At 43.6% G+C, this 21,546-nt stretch overlaps 1 protein-coding gene and 1 non-coding gene across 4 annotated transcripts in view; both read left to right on the top strand.

Moving 5' to 3' along the window:
- CTNND2 (catenin delta 2) overlaps positions 1-21,546 on the top strand; it is a 487,037-nt gene that overhangs the window by 392,747 nt on the left and 72,744 nt on the right. The gene's annotated exons all lie outside the window — the stretch shown is intronic.
- LOC129553452 (U6 spliceosomal RNA) lies at positions 13,209-13,312 on the top strand. The gene has a single exon (XR_008685475.1). It is a non-coding gene; the product is annotated as a U6 spliceosomal RNA (small nuclear RNA).

Below are 21,546 nucleotides of genomic sequence, written 5' to 3'. Positions count from 1 at the left end.
AATAGAATCATGTTTTTAAGTTGTATTCCTTCTTCACATTAACTGCTATCTTTTCTCCTTACCAGAAGTGGGTGGGTGGTAGGGGGGAATTTCATCATGTAGAAATAAGTTGTTATTTTTACTCAGGAATACTAAAAATACTAGATTAGAAAGTACTTTAAAAGTTTGAAAATGAATACTCTTTTAGCCATTCTGCCTTGTGTTTGATTGTATTTGGTATCCTGGATCTCGAGGAATTGCAGAGCAGACAAGGACACGTGTAACTGGGGTAGGGTTGTGCATAGACCATAAATTGAATGGACCAGTGGTTCTGACCCGGAGGACGCACGAGACAATAAGATGAGGAGGAGGCAGGCACTCTAGAGTGGTGAGGCGTCCAGGCCAGGCAAAAGGGCCCAGCGAAGCCCAGAAGAAGCCAGGGACCCAGGAGGTGATGGCCGAACGGAAGGGCGGCTCCCCCAGCATCTGGGCATCCAGGCCAGGAGCTATAGATTTTGCCACTTGAGAAAAAGCAGGCTTTTTCTTGAGATGCTTTGAGAAGAGAAAGCCCTTCTGCCAGACTGGGATCAAAGAGCAAGAGAATCAGGCAGTTCCCAGAAGTCTCTCCTCAAAAAGTCCTAAGAGTTCTTTCAAAACGCTTAGTTGCAATTTAGAGATTCCTTCACTTAGAGCCAAGAAAGTTTATAAAAATTTACTGTGTCTGAGACACACTCATTTTTTTCAAACTTAAAATGAAATTCCCTATTCAATTTTGCATACGATAATGTCTTTGAACAATGTCAGGTAAAATAGCGGCTTTGGCGTGGAATGAAAAAAGACAAACGACTTGTTTCTGAAAACATGTAATATCCTTTGGATCCCACATTTTATCATCCTGACTATTTAATGCAGGCAACTGAACTTGAGACAGTACAGACCCGGCTGGTGCAGGCATATGGTAATGTACAAGGTGTTGATTTCATTAGGAGTCACTAATATCCCAGCATCAACCTTAGAGGGTATTCAAGGTAGATTAAAGGATAAGAAATTCCCACGGTCCTCATTTGCAGACTTCAACAGTTTAATTTACCCATCAGAGAGTCACAGCTATGAAATGGCACATGGTATTAAACTTTTTAACTGAATATTAACTTCACAGACTGATACTGCCTGGTGTTTCTGTGAGTCAGATTCATTGCAAGTGACCTTGTTACTCTCTTCTTTTGGGGGGAGGCAAGGGGGTTACTCCAATACTTTGGCCACCTCATGCGACGAGTTGACTCACTGGAAAAGAGTCTGATGATGGGAGGGATTGGGGGCGGGAGGAGAAGGGGACGACAGAGAATGAGATGGCTAGATGGCATCACCGACTCGATGGACATGAGTTTGAATGAACTCTGGGAGTTGGTGATGGACAGGGAGGCCTGGTGTGCTGTGATTCATGGGGTCACAGAGAGTCGGACATGACTGAGTGACTGAACTGAACTGAACTGAAGGAGGTTACTCTTCGAAAATTGAAGGATAGTTGATTTACAATACTGTGTTAGTTTCAGGCATACAACAAAGTGATTCAGTGATGCATTCTTTCAGACTCTTTTTCTATTTTAAGGTATTATGATATTGAATATAGTTTCCTGTGCTATACAGTAGGACCTTGCTGTTTATATATTTTATATAGTAGTGTGTACCGGTTAATCCCATATTAGTGATTTATCCCTCCTCCACCTTCCCTATTGGTAACCACAAGTTGTTTTCTATGTCTTGAGTCCTTCTGTTTTATGAATAAAGTCACTTTTATGTTTTAGATTCTGCATGTAAGTGATGCTATATAGTATTTGTCTGATTGACTTCATTTAACACAATAGTTAGGTCCATCCATGTTGGTGTGGATTCTTTTTTATGACTGAGTAATACTCCAGTGTATATGCATACCACATCTTCTCTATCCACTCATCTGTCTATGGACACTTAGGTTGCTTCCGTGCCCTGGCATGTAAATAGTGCCATAATGAACACGGGTGCATGTGTCTTTTCAGATTAGAGTTTTCATCTTTTGAGGGGTTTATGCCCAAGAATGGGATTGCAGGATCATATCGTGGCTCTATTTTTAGTTTTTGGAGGCACCTCCATAGTGGCTGCACCAGTTTACATTCCCACCAACAGTGTAGGAGGGTTCCCCTTTCTCCTCATCCTCTCCAGCATTTATTATTTGTAGAGCTTTTGATAACAACTATTCTTTTTAAGGAGCTAATATGGTGAATTATTATTCTTAGTGCTTAGAGTGGGAAAGATTAACCTGTCAGATGCTCCCGAAAGGGCTTCCCGGGTGGTTCAGTGGCAAAGAATCTGCCTGCCAGTGCAGGAGACAAGAGTTCAATCCCTACATCAGGAAGATCCCCTGGAGAAGGAAACGGCAACCCACTCCAGTATTCTTGCCTGGAGAATCCCATGGACAGAGAAGCCAGGTGGGCTACAGTCCATGGGGTCACACAAGAGTCGGACATGACTTATGAACTAAAACAACAACAGTTCTGACTGGTGTGAGGTGATACCCCGTTGTGGTTTTGATGTTTATTTCTCTAATAGTTAGTGATGTTGAGCATCTTTTCACGTGCCTGTTTCATCTCTATGTCTTCTTTGGAAAAACATCTATTTAGCCACCTTGTTACTCTTAAAATGTTAGAATAGAGGGTGTGTGAGAGAGATGACCCACAGGCTTTCTCACGGGCAAATCATTTTGGACCACGGGGTCTCCTGCAGGGAACAGTGCCTCAACTCGCTTCCTCAGACTGCAGTTCTCCACACTGTGTGCCACAAACGGGCCATGGAGTGTGCTTGGGCCACAGGAAGGTCTTGGAAGCAAACACCTGGATCTGTAGCCCCCAGCAGGGCTTAGCTCTGACCCCAGGATGCGTTAGCGTTTTCAACATGCTGAGGAAACAGTTTAGAAATTCTGTCCGATACAAGCCTCCCTCCTGCACAGCCCAGCCTGAGACAGCTGCTTTCTGTCATTCTGTCTGAAACTCAGAAGTTTGAACTTTCAAGTCAGCCTCCCCTTTGCTCCTCATTGTAACCCAAACCCTAGCTTTGTATCTGCCCTCATTTTTCCAGAAATGGAAAATGAACAGAAATGGATAATCTGGTGGCGGGGGAGCGGGGAGGGCTTTCTTTCTTTTCTTTATCCTTAGACAGGAAACCCTTCAGGATGTCTTGCTGCTACTTCTTCAGGGAGTTTTCTTTAATTCATTTCCCTTCATGTGTACTCCCCCTTTCAGTCTCAGCCCGCAGCATGGCGAGTCCAGGACATGCCCATGGTCTCTTGCCTGGGTCACTGTGTCGCTCTCACCCTTTCTGAGTTCCCACCATCAAATCACAACTGCCACCTTGATCTTTGTAAAGTCCTCCAGTAAAGGAATATTCAGTGTTTCCATGACATGAATGACACAGCGTGAACTCTGCTGCCTGACTTTATTTTTCAATAAAGCAGTTTGTATTAAGGCTCCTCCAAGAGTCTCCATACTTCCTAGTCTGGACGTGTCTCTCTTAATCTTACTCCAACCTCCAAAGTATGTGAAATACTCATATATCATGGTTTCTAAGAGAAATTTTCTCATTTTCTTCCTTTCTTTTCCTTTGTTTTTTTCTCCTCTACTCTACTTCAAGGCTCTGTTCTGGGTCAGTCTTCTGTAAAGCTTATCATATCAGTTCTTTATTTCTTAAATTGTATTTTCCAGTTCTGGAATTCCTACTTTGTGGTTCTTTCTTATAGTTTCCATTTCTCTGCTGAATTTATTTGTTGGTTGTTTTTTTTTTTTTTTTTTTTTTTGATGCATGTTGTCCATTTCCCCACTCGATACTTAGCATTTGTATAGTAGTTAAACTTGTCTATTATTCTGCTATCTGGGTTATTTGTGGATTTGCCTGTATTGACTATCCTTTCTCTTAATTTTCAGTCACGTTTTCCTGTTCCTCTGCATGTCTTGTGATTTCCTATTTATGCTAGATATTGTGTCTTAAAATAGTAGAGTTGTAGGTAATACATACCCCACCAAAGCACCCCATTATTTCTATTGGTCTGCTAAGGTGGAGGGCTGAGTTAATCTAATGTGTATTTTAACTGTACCTGGGCTTTAGTTAAATTCAGCTTTTACCACTGCGTTCAAATGTTTCAAGAGCATGATCAGTATTTAACCACCAGTTAGTTGGTTTTAGAAGCAGAGCACACACGAATTCTGAATATTTCTCTGTGCATCACAGCCCAATCATGCGTTTCTCAGTCAGAGGAGATGTCTAGATCTCTGCATCGTCTACATTTTTCAGACCTTAAACAATTCTGCTCTCACAGTGTGCATCCAACCCCGATACGGTTCCTTAGTTCACAGCCATCCTTCCAGCTGGGCTCTCCCCACCTGTCCGTGCTCTTACCCTTCTCTTTCCGCATGAACTTTTCTACCTCCAGTTCCCACAGTTTCCCTTTCAACACCTCCCTCTGATCCAGTCCTTACCTGTCCTCGAAGGCAAATTCAGGTTCCACCCCCTTTATTTCCTTTTTTTTTTTAAATTTTACTTTAATTGGAGGCTAATTACTTTACAGTACTGTGGTGGTTTTTGCCATACATCGACATGAATCAGTCACGGGTGTACATGTGTCCCCCATCCCAAGCGCCCCTCCCACCTCCCTCCCCAGCCCATCCCCCTGGGTTGTCCCAGAGCACCAGCTCTGAGTGCCCTGCTTCATGCCTTGAACTTGCACTGGTCATGTATTTTAATATGGTAATATGCATGTTTCAGTGCTGTTCTCTCAGATCATCTCCCACAGAGTCCAGAAGTCTGTTCTTTACATCTGTGTCTCTTTTGCTGCCTTGCATATAGAGTGAGGTAAGTCAGAGAGAGAAACACCAATACAGTATATTAATGCATGTACATGGAATTTAGAAAGACGGAAATGGTGGATCTTATATGCAAGATTCCACCCCTTTTACAAAGCTTCCCTGAGAACTCCATGTTTAGTTTTGCACTCTCTTTGTGTTGAACAACATATTCCCCCAAACTTAGCACGTAAGGAATATTGGGTCAAGATCCGCATGAGTGTGCAACACTTCGGGTGCAGTAGTATCGTCTCACCCAAGCTGATAACTCTTTAGGAACAGGGAAAAAACATCTTTCTCTGTTTTCTTTCTTTCTTTTTTTGCTTCTTTTGAGAGTCCTCACTGTGCCTCGAATTCCGTGAATGTGATCACAGCCTCAGAGAGGTGTTGAATTGTTCTGCTAGAATATGAGCTCCAAGGGAGCCAGGGGGAGATACTTACTTATTTGTTGATGAAAGCCCCAGAACGGGGCAGTTCCAACATCTAGCAGATACTTCTGAGGTTTCATTTGAATGCACAGTAGATTGAAGTCATAATATTGTAGTTTCAGTAACTAAATTCCCATTGTTACTTGTCAATTTACCTGATTATTCAATATTGTTTGGCAGTGATAACCTATCGCGTAACGTCTCTGACAAATGAGACCTACAAGTAAGTAAGTGGAGAAGGACACGGTAACGCACTCCAGCATTCTTGCCTGGAGAATCCCATGGACAGAGGAGCCTGGTGGGCCACAGTCCATGGGGTCGCAAAGAGCTGGACACGACTGAGGGACTAACACTCCTTTACTTACCAACTCTCACTCTCTTCCCTCACTGTGAACACAGCATCGACACTGCGTCCCTAAATCTGGAGCTCCAAGCCTTGTTTCTGCTATGTGAACCAAAGCAGATGAAAAACGCTTTTTCAGACTGTGATTCTTTGGTTGCAGTTGTATCCTGGAGTCACCCAAGCCCACCCCCAGAGACGCTCAGTTATTAGCACTTATTTTTAAGCTTCCTGGGGGGTTGTAATATCTAGCCAGGGTTGAGAGCTACTGCTTGAAAGCTCTGTAAGACCCATCAGAAATAAAAACAGCCGGCTAATCTGGAAAACTGTCTTCTCCCAATTTTGAAATGTTTCATAATGACTACAGTCTAAACCTGAAGTCATTATCGCCTGAGTAATTTTCTCTGAGACATTCTCTTTCTTTGATTGCACGAGACACAGACATTTTTTTTCCAATAATGATTCTGATTCAGGCTTCCTCCTTACATTATTGGATGTAATGATAATGACTTTGAAATAGCTGATTTCAGTTAACATTGCCACTAAGTTGATTGATAGCTGGAGTCAAAACAAAGGATGAATTCTTGCAAATATATAGGCTTCCCAGGAGGAGCTACTGGTAAAGAACCTGCCTGCAGGAGACCTAAGAGATGTGGGTTCAATCCCTGGGTCAGGAAGATTCCCTAGGGGAGGAAATGACAACCTACCAGTATTCTTGCCTGGATAATCCCATGGACACAGGAGTCTGGCGAGCTACAGTCCATGGGATCACAAAGAGTCGGACAGACTGAAGTGATTTAGCAGAGCACATCAGCTATTTTCTGTTGGATAATCTTTCATAACACACATGCTGTTGAAGAAGTCATGAGTCTCTTCAGTTTGACAAAGGATTCTAACCTTACTTTTCCATTTAATAAAGCCCCTTATGACGAAAGACTAATTGAATCATGGGGATGAGTGTAAAGAGCTGTTAAAAACATCAAATTCAAGTCTAAGGCTGCCAGTAGAGCTCAGGGCTGAGCAGACTACAAGGACTGTCTCAGTTTTTCTGATAGTGGTAGGGTGTCCACTTGGGACTACCCTTCCCCACTCAGGGTGTCTGAGTTCTCCATCATTTGAGAAGCCTGCAAGTGTTGAAGGAAAAAAATGACCACAGGGTACCAATGAGCAAGCAAAGAAGAAGAACAATAAATAGAAAATATACAAATTAATACTTTGAGATATAACCCAGCCTCAAAAGCATCCTTCAAAAAGTGAGAGAGTTAGCATTACCTTTCTGAGAGCTGCTTTTTCCTGAGCTGAAGCTATTTATCACTTCCCAAATATACTCTCCTTGGCTGCTACCTTATACCTCTGCCTGGATGATTTATTGAAATGTGTTTTCTTTGATATGCAGAGGTGATGTTAGGCAGTGTGTGTTTTAAGTTGCTTTCAAATCTGAGATCTCTGGGGTTTGGTGTGAAGGCTGCATTGGCTAAGGGGAGAAGCTAATGGCTTCCCTTGAGGATGCCACCTTTGACCTTGATTTCTTGGCAGGATGCTAATCTACTGAACTAAGGGGTGTTGGGCAATGGGGAGACCAGGGAGTAGCTCCGCTGGCTCATTGCACATTCCTCCCGTGACCTGATGCTGTATATCCTAGTGTCACACACACCTCCCTCTGTGACGCCTCGCTTACTTATTCCAAGAACCAATACTGCTCCCTTCTCGCCAGTTCCCACTACTGGTCCAGGCTGGGGGAGAAGAGCTAGGAGATAGAAAGAGGTAGGGTGGGGGATGAATATTGACAAAGATAATTCTTGAGTGAAGGTACAGGGTATTGTTTCTGAAGCATCGTTATAGGGGGAAGTAGAGGAATTGTTCACTTACCTATTTTCCATGATGCAAAGGACCACAGCTAAACTAAAAACATTTGAATTAGAAAGCAGAGCACCTCTCTGGATCAATATTTTAAATGGTAAGCAAGTGACTGTGCTATGCTACTCAGCTGGATAGTAATGATCTGTGAGCAACAGACAATGCATGCCAAGTATTCCATAATTAAGTACAATTTGCAAGGAAGCCCATCTCAAAAGGGTAAGTGACCTGCGATGTGTAAACAGGGTTGCATCCATGGTAATTAGAGACAAATGGGAAGGGACAGACGACCGAGTCAGGCTTTGTGTTCTTCCCACGTCTGCTTAAGGCAGCATGTCCAGCCGCCCTGCTTTTCAGCTTCCCAGCTGGCTCTCAGAATCACCCCCAACCAGCTGAGCAGGTGGGCCCTGGGCAGGATGGAGCAGAGGATTTAGGGATTTGGAGTGAGCGTGATCCTTGGAGAGCAGTATCGGGGAGGAAAACCAAAACCACAGACGAGAGACAATACCATTGACAGCAGCAACCACAGCGCTGGCCCAGGCTTCATCTGCTAACCACCCGCTCCTGCTTCTGGAAGGAAGCTGGGGGCCTGGCTTCCACTGGATGCAGAATAAATAAATGGCGGCTGCCTAGAATACCAGTTAATCTAACTAGACAAACAAATCAGTGAGTCCGGCTGTTTGGGTGTCTTCTTTGGGAAAATGTCTATTTAGATCATTTTTAAGCAGAATGGACTCAGGGAATGTTTGCCACTCAGGAGCAGGGAGGGGCTTGACTTTTGTCCAGTGAGGTGAGGGAGGCTGTGAACATGCATGCGGGTGGATCTTCCAGCAGATCAGGCTTATTGGAAGAGTTCATAGGGGAACCAAGGACCTGAAAAATGGAGTCCCCGAAAATCTCAAGCCCTGTGTTCCCTCAGAGAATCTTCACGAAGTCCCCAGGCACGTAGGACCCAGTTTGGAGACCTTTGCCACAGGGTAGCATGACCCTGGCAGACTCCAGATATGACCTTCCCATTGCTCCCACCTGGCCAGGGTGGATGCTGGGAGAATGTGCTTCTCTGATGGATTTGCTGTGTTTTGACAAGCTGTTTCCTCACACTCCATTTTTGAGCTGCGGTTCCCTAGGGGGAGCTTTACCACATAGAGAAAAGCAGCCAACTGCGTGCTGAGAAACACCAGGCAAGATTTAAGGATTACATTTGAAGCTAATTAAGACTACAGTATGAATTTTATGCTCAATCATAATTTCTTATCTACATAGAAAGTATCATTATTGAGACAATAAGCAGAGTATTTGAAACTTCCTGGGGACTAATTAAATAGAAAGAAGTCTGGCTCTCAGACTGGAAGCTCCACAATTCAGTCCTCATACCATAAATGTCTGATGTGATGGTTTAGTACAGTTGCCAAGATATTGTACTAAGAAATAGCTGGATGCTTCAAGGGGTGAGTATAATTCTCTCCTTGTCTGCTGGCTTTGGAAATGTGGAATTAATTATCTCCTCATTCATCATTTGGCCAATATTTATCATGGCATCAATCCCATCGTTCCCATCACTTCATGGCAAATAGATGGGGAAAAAAGTGGAAACAGTGACAGATTTTATTTTCTTGGGCTCCAAAATCACTAAGAATGGTGACTACAGCCATGAAATTAAAAGACACTCACTCCTTGGAAGGAAAGCTATGACAAACCTAGACAGCATATTAAAAAGCAGAGACATTACTTTTCCAAGAAAGGTCCATCTAGTCAAAGCTATGATTTTTCCAGTAATCTTGTATGTATGTGAAAGTTGGACTTAAAGAAGGCTGAGTGCTGAAGAATTGATGCTTTTGAACTGTGGTATTGGAGAAGACTCTTGAGAGTCCTTTGGACTGCAAGGAGATCCAACCAGTCAATTCTACAGGAAATCAACCCTGAATATTCATTGGAAGGACTGATGCTGAAGCTGAAACTCCGATACTTTGGCCACCTGATGTGAAGAGCAGACTCACTGGAAAAGATCCTGATGCTGGGAAAGATTGAAGGCAGGAGGAGAAGGGGGCAGCCGAGGATGAGATGGTTAGATGGCATCTCTGACTTAATGGACATGAGTTTGAACAAGCTCAGAGAGATAGTGAAGGACAGGGAAGCTTGGCGTACTGCAGTCCATGGGGTTGCAAAGAGTCCATCTCGACTTAGCGACTGAACAGGAACAGCAAATTGTGTGCCTACTATGTGTTCATTCCAGTAGAGCATCAAAGTTTCTGCCTCCCAGACTGTATGGTCCAAGAATGCAAACAGTCACAAAAGGAAGCAAATAGTATTCACCTTCCGCATTGGATACAACCAAAATAGTTTACTAGATTAGAGTGTAACAAGGGCAGGAATAGTTTGGCCACCTCATGCGACGAGCTGACTCACTGGAAAAGACTCTGATGCTGGGAGGGATTGGGGGCGGGAGGAGAAGGGGATGACAGAGAATGAGATGGCTGGATGGCATCACCGACTCGATGGACATGAGTTTGAGTGAACTCCGGGAGTTGGTGATGGACAGGGAGGCCTGGCGTGCTGTGATTCATGGGGTCGCAAAGAGTCGGACACGACTGAGCGACTGAACTGAACTGAACTGAAGGGCAGGAAACTGTTGAGTGAGTGCTCAGGAAAGGCCTCTCCCAGGTGACATCCAAGCAAATCCTCAGTGATGGACAAGAGCCAGATGTTAAACTATTGGAGAAAGAGTTTTATGGGCAAAAGAAGTAGCAGAACAAAAACTGTGCTGCAGAAGGGAGCTTGGCGTGTGCCTGAGGTGGTGAGAAGGTCGGTGTTTTCCATTCAGTAAATGAGGCAGGAGCAGTTGGAGGTGGTGACGGTGAGTGAAAGAAGACTTTAAGCCTCGAGAGGGTACCTGAAGATTTTTGATGTACGAACATGATGGAATTTATGGTCCTTGAAGTCCTCTTTGGTTGCCGGTCAGAGACAAGACTGTCGGAAAGCAAGAAGGTCAGTGAGGACTTGACTTCAGAGTCTGGGAAGGAGATCATGGTATCATGGTCCAGAGCTGTAGCAAAGGGGGAGGAGCCAGCAGGCCTCAATGAATGGGATGCAAAACACTATAGACAGGAAGAGGAAACTGGACACAAGCTAATAGAATCAGGAGTTTGGTTTAGGGCTAAAAGTTTGAAATGTCTGTTAGATGCAAAAGAGGAAATGCCCAGTAGAAAATGGAGGAGATCAGTTATGATACTCATAGCTGATATATTCATAGGTGTATCATCAGTGGGGGAAAAAAGATCTTTAAAGTCATGGTCCAATTATTTTAATTCCCTAAATGCAGAAGCAGCTACAGGAAGCCTAATCCAAAAATAAAATGCCTAGCCACAGGTGGACAGGCATTTCTTGACTCATTAACTAAAGATAAGTTTCTTCCATAATTGTATTCTTTCTTTTCCCCTTTGAGTAAAACAGACAAGAGATAGTATTGTTTCTTTTGTGAGTGCTACTGACAAATATAAGACCATATACATTCAAATAATTTTAGAATTATCTGTAGGTCATATTTGTGGAGCACTTTGAAGTTTGTCTTACTTGTTTAGGGACAGTAAGTAGAGCTTATTCATACACAGCCTCCCCAGTAGCTCAGTGGTAAAGAATCTGCCTGCGATGTAGGGGAACACATCAGGAGCTGCACGTTCAATTCCTGGGTGCAGAAGACACTCTGGAGAAGGAAATGACAACCCACTCCAGTATTCTTGCCTGGAAAATCCCAGGGACAGTGGTGCCTGGCAGTGTCCAAGACTATAGTCCTTGGGGTCACAAAGAGTCGGACATGACTTGGCAACTAAACGCACACAACATTCAACTGCTGTTGAGGTATCAGGCCTATAGATCCATCCCAGGAGAAAACATGGTGGTGGGGTGGGGAGAGGGGCGGTCAGCTGAGATTGGTGAGCAGTATGGATTTCCATCCACTGGTCTAGACTCTCTCCTTGGGTATTATTTGCTTTGCTTTTATTTCCTAAGGCTCGTTATTCTGCATAGTCACATTTTACTACTGAAATTTTCATCTGTCAAATAATTTGTGTGTGTATGCAGTCATCCCTTATCATAGTGCCTCTGGGAATCAATGAATCCCTGCGAATAAGACAGTATCCCTACTCATTCTGTCTTGTTCAGTTTTCCATGTGGCAGAAATTGTTTTATGGATGCATATGTGAAATGCCAAGTTACTTATCCGTGGAGTATATTTTAATGAAAATGAATGGAAATGCTTCTTTGCTAGTACATTTATAAACACAGCAGGAGTAGCTACCTCCCCTTGATACCATCCATACAAATGGTCTGGTAGTGAACTTATCTTCCATTTTTCACTTGTGTGCGGGTCTTAGCAGGAGAGTTTGTCAAACATTTAGAAGTGAGAATAACCTACAGTGACAGAAATGCTTCCAAGAGATATAAATCTAATTGATAGAAGACCACTGGAGACACTTGTAGCCAAGCTTACCTTATTTGGCAGGAAAAAAAAAATTTGCTTCTTCTTTCTTTTGCAATTCTAAGTAAGGTTCAACTAAATTATAGTTCTCTTTATAGATAGAGAGAGATGGGTCCAGATATAGATAGAGATTACTTCTGTGGTGGTCCAATGGTGCCTCCCAGTACAGGAGACACAGGAGTTGTGGGTTTGCTCCCTGGGTCGGGAAGATCCCCTGGAGGACGAAATGGCAACCCACTCCAGTGTTCTTGCCTGGAGAATCCCATAAACAGAGGAGACTGGCGGGCTACAGTCCTTGGGGTCACAAAGAGTCGGACACGACTGAGCCACTGAGCCTGCACACATGGATACAGATATTGCTATCAGAAGCAGAGTTTTGTGACTTTTTCTTGTAAATTGAGTACTGTTTTCATTCATCTGAATTTTAATTGACTGTGGATGAATGATTTTCTTAATATTATGTATAACTGGGTTTTGTAGGCCACCAGAGTTTTCGTAAGCAATGTGATTTTTATTCCCAGGCCATTTTGAGAGATTCATGTGACACGTGCACAAATGGGACGTCATGGGGGTTCTACTTTCAAATTCCCAACAGCGTTTGTATGTTTGTTTGCTCATAATTGAGACCCAGCTCCGCAGTATTGATGGTCCACACAGCCCACCCCATTAAGCAGTCCATATTCTCCCTGTAAGCTTCCTGTTTCCTCTACCTTCCTCGCTGCTCCATGAATGAGGCTGTTTCTGGTCTTGACAGCACCCTGAAACAGCTGCCACATACGAAGAGGCTGGAGGGAGGGTGTTGGCAGATGCATGTGGTTTTCCATAATGCAGATTAAAGGATGAAGTCATGAGCATATAGATAGACTTATGTCACAGCAATGCAGCCCAGACAAGGACTCCACCCACCGAGACTAATTGAGAAAGGCTCAACATGGAATCACCTTTGGGAACAGCCTGGACACATGTCCTGATTTGACCCCAGACTTCTTAAGGCCGAGTCTCTGGTGTGGAGCCTGATCATCTCTGTCTCCAAAGCCCCACAGGCAGTTCTAGCACCAGTCAGGGCAGAGATCCTGGTCACTCTACTGTATTAGCTCCCACTAAGCCAGCGATTTCCTCTTATGAACACATACTGCCCTTTTCATGCTCGCTGGGCCACTTTGAAATGTTTATTTACTAAAGGGCATTAGTATCTTCAGAAGACTTAGGTCAAGTGCCACTAAGGTTGTTCAAGGAGCCCATGAATTTAAAATACAGAAGCAATGCTCACTTCTGCAATACGTGCACTAAAATTGGAATGATACAGAGATTAGCACAGCCCTTGTGCAAGGGTGACACACAAATTAGTGAAGAATTTCTTATTTTTGTAGAAGAAAACATGGTTACCAAAGGGGAAGTGATAGAGGGATAAATGGGGAGTATGGGATTAGCAGTTGCATACTACCATGTGAAAAATAGATAAACAATGAGGATTTACTGTGTAACAGAGGGAACTATAGTCAAAATCTTGTAGTAACCTATAATGGAAAATAATTGAAAAAAGGAAAATATGTATATGTATAACAAAATCACTTTGCTGTAACCTGAAACTAACACAAATTACAAATCAACTGTAATTTAATTTTAAAAAGAAACTTAAAAAATAAGAAATTTAAGTGACCGATTGACCAACTGTAACATATGGGTCTTATTAAAACAAAATGTATAAAAACTAAAAACAATGAAACAATCAGGGACTTTGAAAAGAAATACAAGCAACTTAGAGAGGAAATGTCATTATTTTGAAATAAGGTGATGGCATCACTGACTCGATGGACAAGAGTTTGCGCAAGCTCCAGGAATTGGTGATGGACAGGGAAGCCTGGCGTGCTGCCGTCCATGGGGTTGCAAAGAGTCAGATACGACTGAGCGACTGAGCTGAACTGATATAAACTATATCAGATTCTATAACACATTAAATATAGGAGTAAGACTAAACTTTTCCCAGATTCATTTAAATTCATTCTGCATCTCACTTGTCAATATTTCTTTCCTTAAGTTTTACTGGATTATAGTTGATTTACAGTATTGTGCTAGTTTCAGGTATAGAGCAAAGTGATTCACTTCTACATGTACTCATTCATTTTCAGATTCTTTTCTCATATAGGTTATCACAGAATATTGAGTTTCCTGTGTTAACAGTAGGCCCTTGTTAAGTAGTATGTGTACGTTAATCCCAAGCTCTTACTTTGTCCCTCTCTCCCCACATTTCCCCTTTGGTAGCCATAAGTTTTTCAATATCTGTAAGTCTGTTTTTCAATATTTCTTTAGTAATAATCCAAGTTAACTCACTCAGTGATATTCACTGAGTGATAAGCATATTAAAGGCTTCCTGCTAGGTGCTATGATTGAAAGTGAAAGTGTTAGTCGCTCAGTCGTGTCCAACTCTTTGCAACCCCATGGACTGTAGCGCACCAGGCTGCCCTGTCCGTGGAATTCTCCCAGCAAGAATACTAGAGTAGGTTGCCATTCCCTTCTCCAAGGAATCTTCCCAACCCAGGGATCAAACCTGGGTCTCCTGCATTGCAAGCAGATTCTTTACATCTGAGCCACCCGGGAGGCTAAGATTCAAAGATGGCATTTATTTAAATTCTCAAAAGAAGATTCACTAATAATATTGAGATGTGAAGGACTTATTCTCAGAAATAAAATCTGTTGCTCAGACACCTAATTTTTTTTTTAGTTCTACCAGTTTATTGCTCCCAACCCCTCTCCCACCACCCTCATGTACGCATGCTCAGTCACATAACCCCATGGACTGCAGTCCGCCAGGCTCCTCTGTCCAAGGACTTTTCCAGGCAAAAATACTGGAGTGGGTTGCCATTTCCTTCTCCAAGACACCTAATTTTAATTCCAGAATATTCTTAGCAAAGGCAGAATTGTGGGAGACAGCCCAGTCCTAGCTCCATGGCCTAGGGTCCCCAGCCCAGGACCCAATCCTCAAGAGCTGGTGTGTCTAAGAACCCACACGACCACTTGTGCTGTGACCTTGGGCACCAGCTTCTTTCTGCAGCCAGGAAACCAGCTCAGCAGCAACTTGGTGGTGCAGTTGCCCTCCCATCAGTGAGCCCACCCTGAGCCCTGTCTGGCCAGACGGTTGTGGTATTCCTGTCTGTGGTCCGGACGCATATCACCATCCCCAGCAGTCTCACATGTGGGCCAGTAGCAGTTTGATCTCTCCAGCCTTTGCTCGTCATGACATTCTTTCTCCAAAGCCAAAAGACCACTTAGTGTGGTATCACCAAGCACAGTCAACCTCTAAAACAGCCACCACGGGCTTGCCTCGATATACCCTGCGACTGGCTTCAGATCAGATTGTGGGAGGAAAGCTTTTCTACCAACTTGGGTCTTAGTGGTCAGGGGCAACGAGAGGGAATGCAAGTTAATTGACAATAGAGTAGCAGGAGAACAGACAGTGTCTATTCACATGCTTGCAGGGTGCTCAATAATGTGAGTAATTCACTGAACAGCCAAGAATAATGATTTATATATCAGCGTAATAATGGAAAGGAGGAGGAAATGGGGCTTCTAGGGGGAATAAATGGAGGGTCTGCAAGCGTCTGTAATGTGTATATATGCAAGTTCTCATCGCCATGCCAACGGTCATTCTCCTTCTTGGCTGGAAGCTCCCCAGAGAGAGGGTTGATGGCAGCTTCAACCTTGGTTGAGAGCTTCCTTCTCAAAAAGCTCTGCGATTAGTCAGATAAGGGGGGCTCTGAAAGGCTTGTCTCTGAATCCCAGACATCTCCCGTTTAAAATAATCTTTGTGTCATTCCGCTGTGCCCCTTTAATATTGTCTTAGTATTTGTTTAGCGAGCCTTATTTGTAGCTCCAGTTCCTATGTCCTTTTTCTCATTTTTTCTCAGAAAAAATCCCATTTCCTCAGACCTTTCCACTTCATTCATTCCTCAGTGTGGGGAGAGAGATGATTTAGGTCTTGCTAGACCTCAAGCTAGGCTTCCCAGGTGGCGCTAGTGGTAAGCTGCCTGCTAGTGCAGGAGACATAAGAGCTGCGGGTTCAATCCCTGGGTTGGGAAGATCCCCTGGAGGAGGAAATGGCAACCCACTCCAGTATTCTTGCCTAGGAAATCCCATGGACAGAGGACTACAGTCCATGGGGTCACGGAAGAGTCAGACAGGACTTAGTGACTAAACAGCAGAGTGGCGCAAATAGCTCTTTATGATAATATTCTTTTAATACAGAAAAATAAATGGTGCCTCTCACAGAGACCCAGAATCATCTACAAAATACTGAATTGTATTTACTGTGTAGCAAGCCTTCAACTTTTACAAACTTCACTCCCAGCAGAGCCAGACCAAGGGTGAGTTCTCTTTCCAAGGGAGGAAATAGTGATTCAGAGGATGGGAGGTGGGCCTGAGAGTTGATGCACGTGGGCTGGAGCCATGAGATGGGGTTTTGCAGGGGACCCCTGATGGAGGTAACCAGAAATGTGTTTCTTGCCCTTAGTAGCTCTGATATTATCTTTCGTTATCTTTTCCTATTGATGACCTTTTTAATTTTTTTAAATTTTATATTGTCGTATAGTTGATTTACAGTGTTGGATGGTTTCAGGTCTACAGCAAAGTGGTTTAGTTATACATATATCCATTCTTTTTCAGATCCTTTATCCATATAGGTTATTACAGAATATTCAGTAGAGCTCCCTGTGCTGTACAGTAGGCCCTTGTTGGTTATCAGTTGTATACATAGTGGTGTGTACATGTTCATCACAACCTCATAATTTATTCTTCCCTGCCCCACTTTTTCCTTTGGTAACCATAAGTTTGTTTTCTAAGTCTCTGAGTCTGTCTGTTTCTGTGTTATAAATCAGTTGTTTATGTCATTTCTTAGATTCCACATATGGGTGGTATGATGTGGTGTGTGTCTTTCTCTAGCTGACTGACTTCTCCGTGCTGACCTTTTATTTCTGGCTCAGTGATCGGAGGTGTTATTGTTCACTTTCTTGCTTAAATCACTTGGGCAGGCTACTTTCACTTCTCTGTGTCTTTGATTATTCGTGTTTGAAATGGGGATAAACGTAGTGTCGATCTCATAGGACAGTCATGAGAAATAAAGACATAAAGAGTACTCAGAACCATACTCGAGACCCTGAATTAACCACTAGTTAGCTGAGTTATCACTAGTCTTATGCCTCATGACAACAGCAGCACCACTAGCTCTAACTAGTATCATTTCTAGTAGTAGTGTCTGACTTGCTTTGGCACCTGCATGGGTTTCCCCTAGTCCAGCGGAGGCTCCTAGGCCATGGTTATTCCATGTGTCTGTTCTATGAGAAACAGGTTAAAAGTTCTCAGTTTAAAGTTATCTCAGTCCTATTGCAATGAGGCCTTTTTTTCCAAAGCCCATTTTTCACTTTATTGTAGACACAAATCTTTTTTTATGCAGATGCTTAGAATTTCTTTCCCAATGAAAAACATACTCCTGTCACGAAGACTTTCTGTTGTGCCATCATATCTCCATTCTCCCAAGGAGCCCACTGGCAAATGACGGGACACTGAGAGAAAGTGTTGGCAAAGCAGAACGGGAAACGACACAAGGAGCTGGAACCCCTGGTACCTATCATTATATTCACCTGCACGTGTGCAGAGCTTGATAAAAAGAAAGAACCTGTTTTGTTATTCCTTAATTTTAAGAGGAAGGAATGCCAAGAACTCTAAGGCTTAATGACTAAAACAAGCATGCCTGAAACAGATTCAGACACATGAGTGCAAAGTAGCAGATCAAATGTGTTTTGTGACCGGGTACTTGTGGCTCAGCTGGTAAAGAATCTGCCTGCAATGCGGGAGACCTGGGTTTGATCCCTGGGTCGGGAAGATCCCCTGGAGAAGGGAAAGGCTACCCACTCCAGTGTTCTGGCCTGGAGAATTCCATGGACTGGAAAGCCCATGGGGTTGCAAAGAGTCAGACACAACTGAGCGACTTTGACTCACTTTCGCTCACACCCTCCACGGGGCTCCATCCGTGTCTCCCTTTGATATGCTCTTGTCCACGTACCATCTTTGTGGTGCAACGAGAAGGACCATCTCATGGTGTCTCCAGTGAACCACAAAAAAATTGCAGGTAAAATGCACATTTTTAGGCAAATCCCTTTGAGATGAGGATTCCCTGGGTGGATTTGACTGCATTTTCCAGTGTAGTTGAATTCTTTCTTTGGTATTGAATCTGCTCTGCTTTATACCAAAGAGCTCAGCCTCCTCCTACAGACACTGAAATTCATCTATTTCACTCATGGCACCATTTAAGCTTTTTCTTTTGCTCTGATACTTCTTTGATCAGCTTGCCTCCACTTACAAAACCATCAAAGCCTGGAAAGAAATTATTTGACAAGAAAAAAAGCAAAGCACCTTTAGTGTAAGTTTCAAATGAGACCAAATCGATGAGCCATATAAGGTGAAGTTGGCCTGGCAGTGAGCTTTACAGCCCATTGTGTGTGTCACCCTTTTCCTGTTCTAACTTCTCTTTGAAACTTTTGGAAAACTGTGTACATCCAGTCATGTCGTTAAGAGGCTGATCGAATCAAAAACCAAACTGTTGTCCTGTTTGTGTCTTGCGTAGTCTGAATAAGAAAAATATAAAATCAACTCATGGGCAGGGGGGAAGTGCTATAGGCACAGACCAAAAGTAACACTTGGTTAATGAAAATAGAACTTAAGCGTTCTATAATATTGGTAATTTTTATAGCACACCTAATGAAGGCAAAGTGCAAATGGCGTCTGAGGCTGGTTCCCGCAATCTCGTTAGAACAGTTGTTAGTGAAACCAAGCTGTTTCCTGCTCAGTTTGGCAAAGGACAGCACCACTCAGGGGAGCTTTGTCGGTGTCTCAGGAGGGAGAGGTGATATCAGGGCTTTTGGAAGCTTGTTTTTCTTAACTTTTGATTTTGTGTTGGGATATAGCCAGTTAACAGTGTTGTGACAGTTTCAGGTGACCAGGGAAGGGACTCAGCTATACGTGCATCCATTCTCCCCCAAACTCCCCTCCCATCCAGGCGGCCACACGACACTGAGCAGAGCTCCCTGTGCTGTACAGGAGGTCCTTGTTGGTTATCCATTTTCGGTGTAGCAGTGTGTCCATGTCCATCCCAAACTCCCTCACTATCCCTTCCCCCATTCTTCCCCTTGACAACCATAAGATTGTTCCCTAAGTCTGTGAGACTCTTTCTGTTTTGCAAGTGGGTTCATTTGTATCACTTCTGTTTAGATTCCACCTGTAAGGAATATCATATGCTATTTCTCCTACTCTGTCTGACTTATTTCACTCCGTATGACACTCTCTAGAAGTTTGTTTGGAGCTTCCCATGTGGCACTAGTGGTAAAGAACCAGCCTGTCAATGCAGGAAACATAAAAGAAGCGAATTCTATCCATGGGTCAGGAAGATCCCCTGGAGGAGGATATGGCCTGGGTAATCCCATGGGCAGAGGAGCCTAGCAGCCTATACCCCATGGGTCTGCAAGAGTCAGACACGACTTAGTGGCTGAACAGCAAGGCCAAGAAAATCTCAGATATCAATAAATATTTGTTGAATGAACAAACAACTAGTGTCATGCTTTAAGTTCACAGGGCTTACACATTACAGAATCTGTAGCTACAAAAAAAAAAAAAAATCTAATTCTATAAGAGCAGAAAGGAATGTCTGAGTTCTCATTAAAAAAATCTCTTGTCATCCTGTTTTCCTAATGTTAGAACATTTCCATATACCCTACAGACTTATTTATTAGTGTTAAAGGTCTGTATTTTCGATTTCTCACTTTTTTTCCCACTAGAAGTAGGCATGCCAGGAGAAGTTTCAAATGCATGGATTGAATCTGTGATTCACTGTGTGGTTGAAGCTCCTGTCCATCAAGGCCCAGGTTCCGGTCCATTCATCTGCACGCCCTACCATGATGAGTGAAGTCAACCGTGGAGTTAGTTGTGTGTCCGGCTTTCACATGCTCCTGGTCCTGGTCGGGTTGTAGTATGGCTGATTGTCTCCCATCCAGAATTCTCTTCAATTTCCATTAGCTCTTTTATCTTTCTGCATGTTCTACATCCATCCTAGAGATGACAGCATATTTTAATAAAGAACCTCCTTGAGACCCTTGGGAAGGAGAGCTACCAGCCCACCTGGAGGTTTGCATAGGAATGCACACCTGCTCATGCTGGTGGAGTGGGTGATATAGAAATGAACAAAGACCAACCAAATGAGAAAAAAAAAAGGCTGTCTGTCCTAAGCATCTTGTAGCAGGGGAGTCAGCCACCATCACTTGTGTTTGACCAAGACTCATAGGCAGGCAGAGTAGTTGGAAAGCTTCATGGCAGAGAAAAGGAGAGACTTCCGGGGACCCCGATGAGAGGTTGCTGCCCTGAGGAAGCTGGAGGAGGGCCAAGGAGAAGTGGACCAGCCCATGTGATTAATGAGGGGTGCATGTTTGACTTTCTCTGGTTGGTTTGCAGCTGGTCCCCAGGTTGACTCTTTGTGACCCCATAGACTGTAGCCCGCCAGGCTCCTCTGTCCATGGGATTTTTCAGGCAAGAATACTGGAGTGGGTTGCCATTTCCACCTCCAAGGGAATCTTCCCACCCCAGGGGTTGAAATCACATCTCTTGTGTCTCCTGCATTGACAGGCAGATTCTTTACCACTGCACCACCTGGGAAGCTCAAGCTGCTCGTTATTAATCAAGTACTAGCCATTTGAGGACAGTTGTTCCAGAAGTGGCTGTTTAGCTTTCCGGATTGTCATGAGAGATAACGTCACTTTCCTGCAAGTGTACCTTAGAGCGGGCTGGCTTCCTGAGTTCACTCTGTAAAGGGCTGTTTTCCTGGGCAGGTTGCTTCAGGTTGTGGATCAAAGTTCTGCTTTTATATCTGGTCCGACCACTGTCCATTTGTACGTTCCTTCTGTCCGTGGGGATATATGTGAAACTTGTAACAAAGCTCTGATTTTAAGTGTTATTTTAAAAATTGCATTTTAGTTGAAATAAAACTAAACATAACCAGGTGATTTGGAGTAAATTTTCTGCCATAGATTTTTTTTTCTCCCTTCTCTATCAAAAGATAGCCCAGTCTGTAGCAGTGGGCATCAACTGTGCAGAAAATATAAGAACCAAGCTGTTGTGTGCATGCGTGGGTGCTCAGCTGCTCAGTCAGACCTGACTCTTTGGGGCCCCCCAGAATACAGCCCACCAGGCTCCTCTGTCCATGGAATTTTTCAGGCAAGAATACTGTCGGGCTTGCTGTTTCCTACTCCAGGGTATCTTCCTGACCCAGGGATTGAACCTGCCTCTCCTGTGTCTTCTGTATTGGCAGGCAGATTCTTTACCACCAAGTCACCTGAGAAGCCCAACCAGAGCGTTAGCCCATGGGGAAGAGTCAGCATAACTTGGCTCTGTGGATCTGCTTTCCACTGGGACCTGGGTTGGTGGATACCCCTGAGTATGGATGGTTTCTTGCAAAAAAGGTATTCATGAATTCTTGGTCTTAAGGTCTAGGGACCAGCAGACCATGGTGAAGAAAGAGGAAAGAAATGTATGGTTTGCAAGAAGAAAGAAATACATTAGAGT

The sequence above is a fragment of the Moschus berezovskii genome, chromosome 18 (assembly GCF_049115385.1).
Source record: "Moschus berezovskii isolate FMDL1 chromosome 18, NW_MosBer_1.0, whole genome shotgun sequence".
In the NCBI taxonomy this organism is placed as follows: Eukaryota; Metazoa; Chordata; class Mammalia; order Artiodactyla; family Moschidae; genus Moschus; species Moschus berezovskii.
The sequence above is the reverse complement of the archived record's forward strand: the minus strand, read 5'-3'. Positions and strand labels throughout refer to the sequence as shown.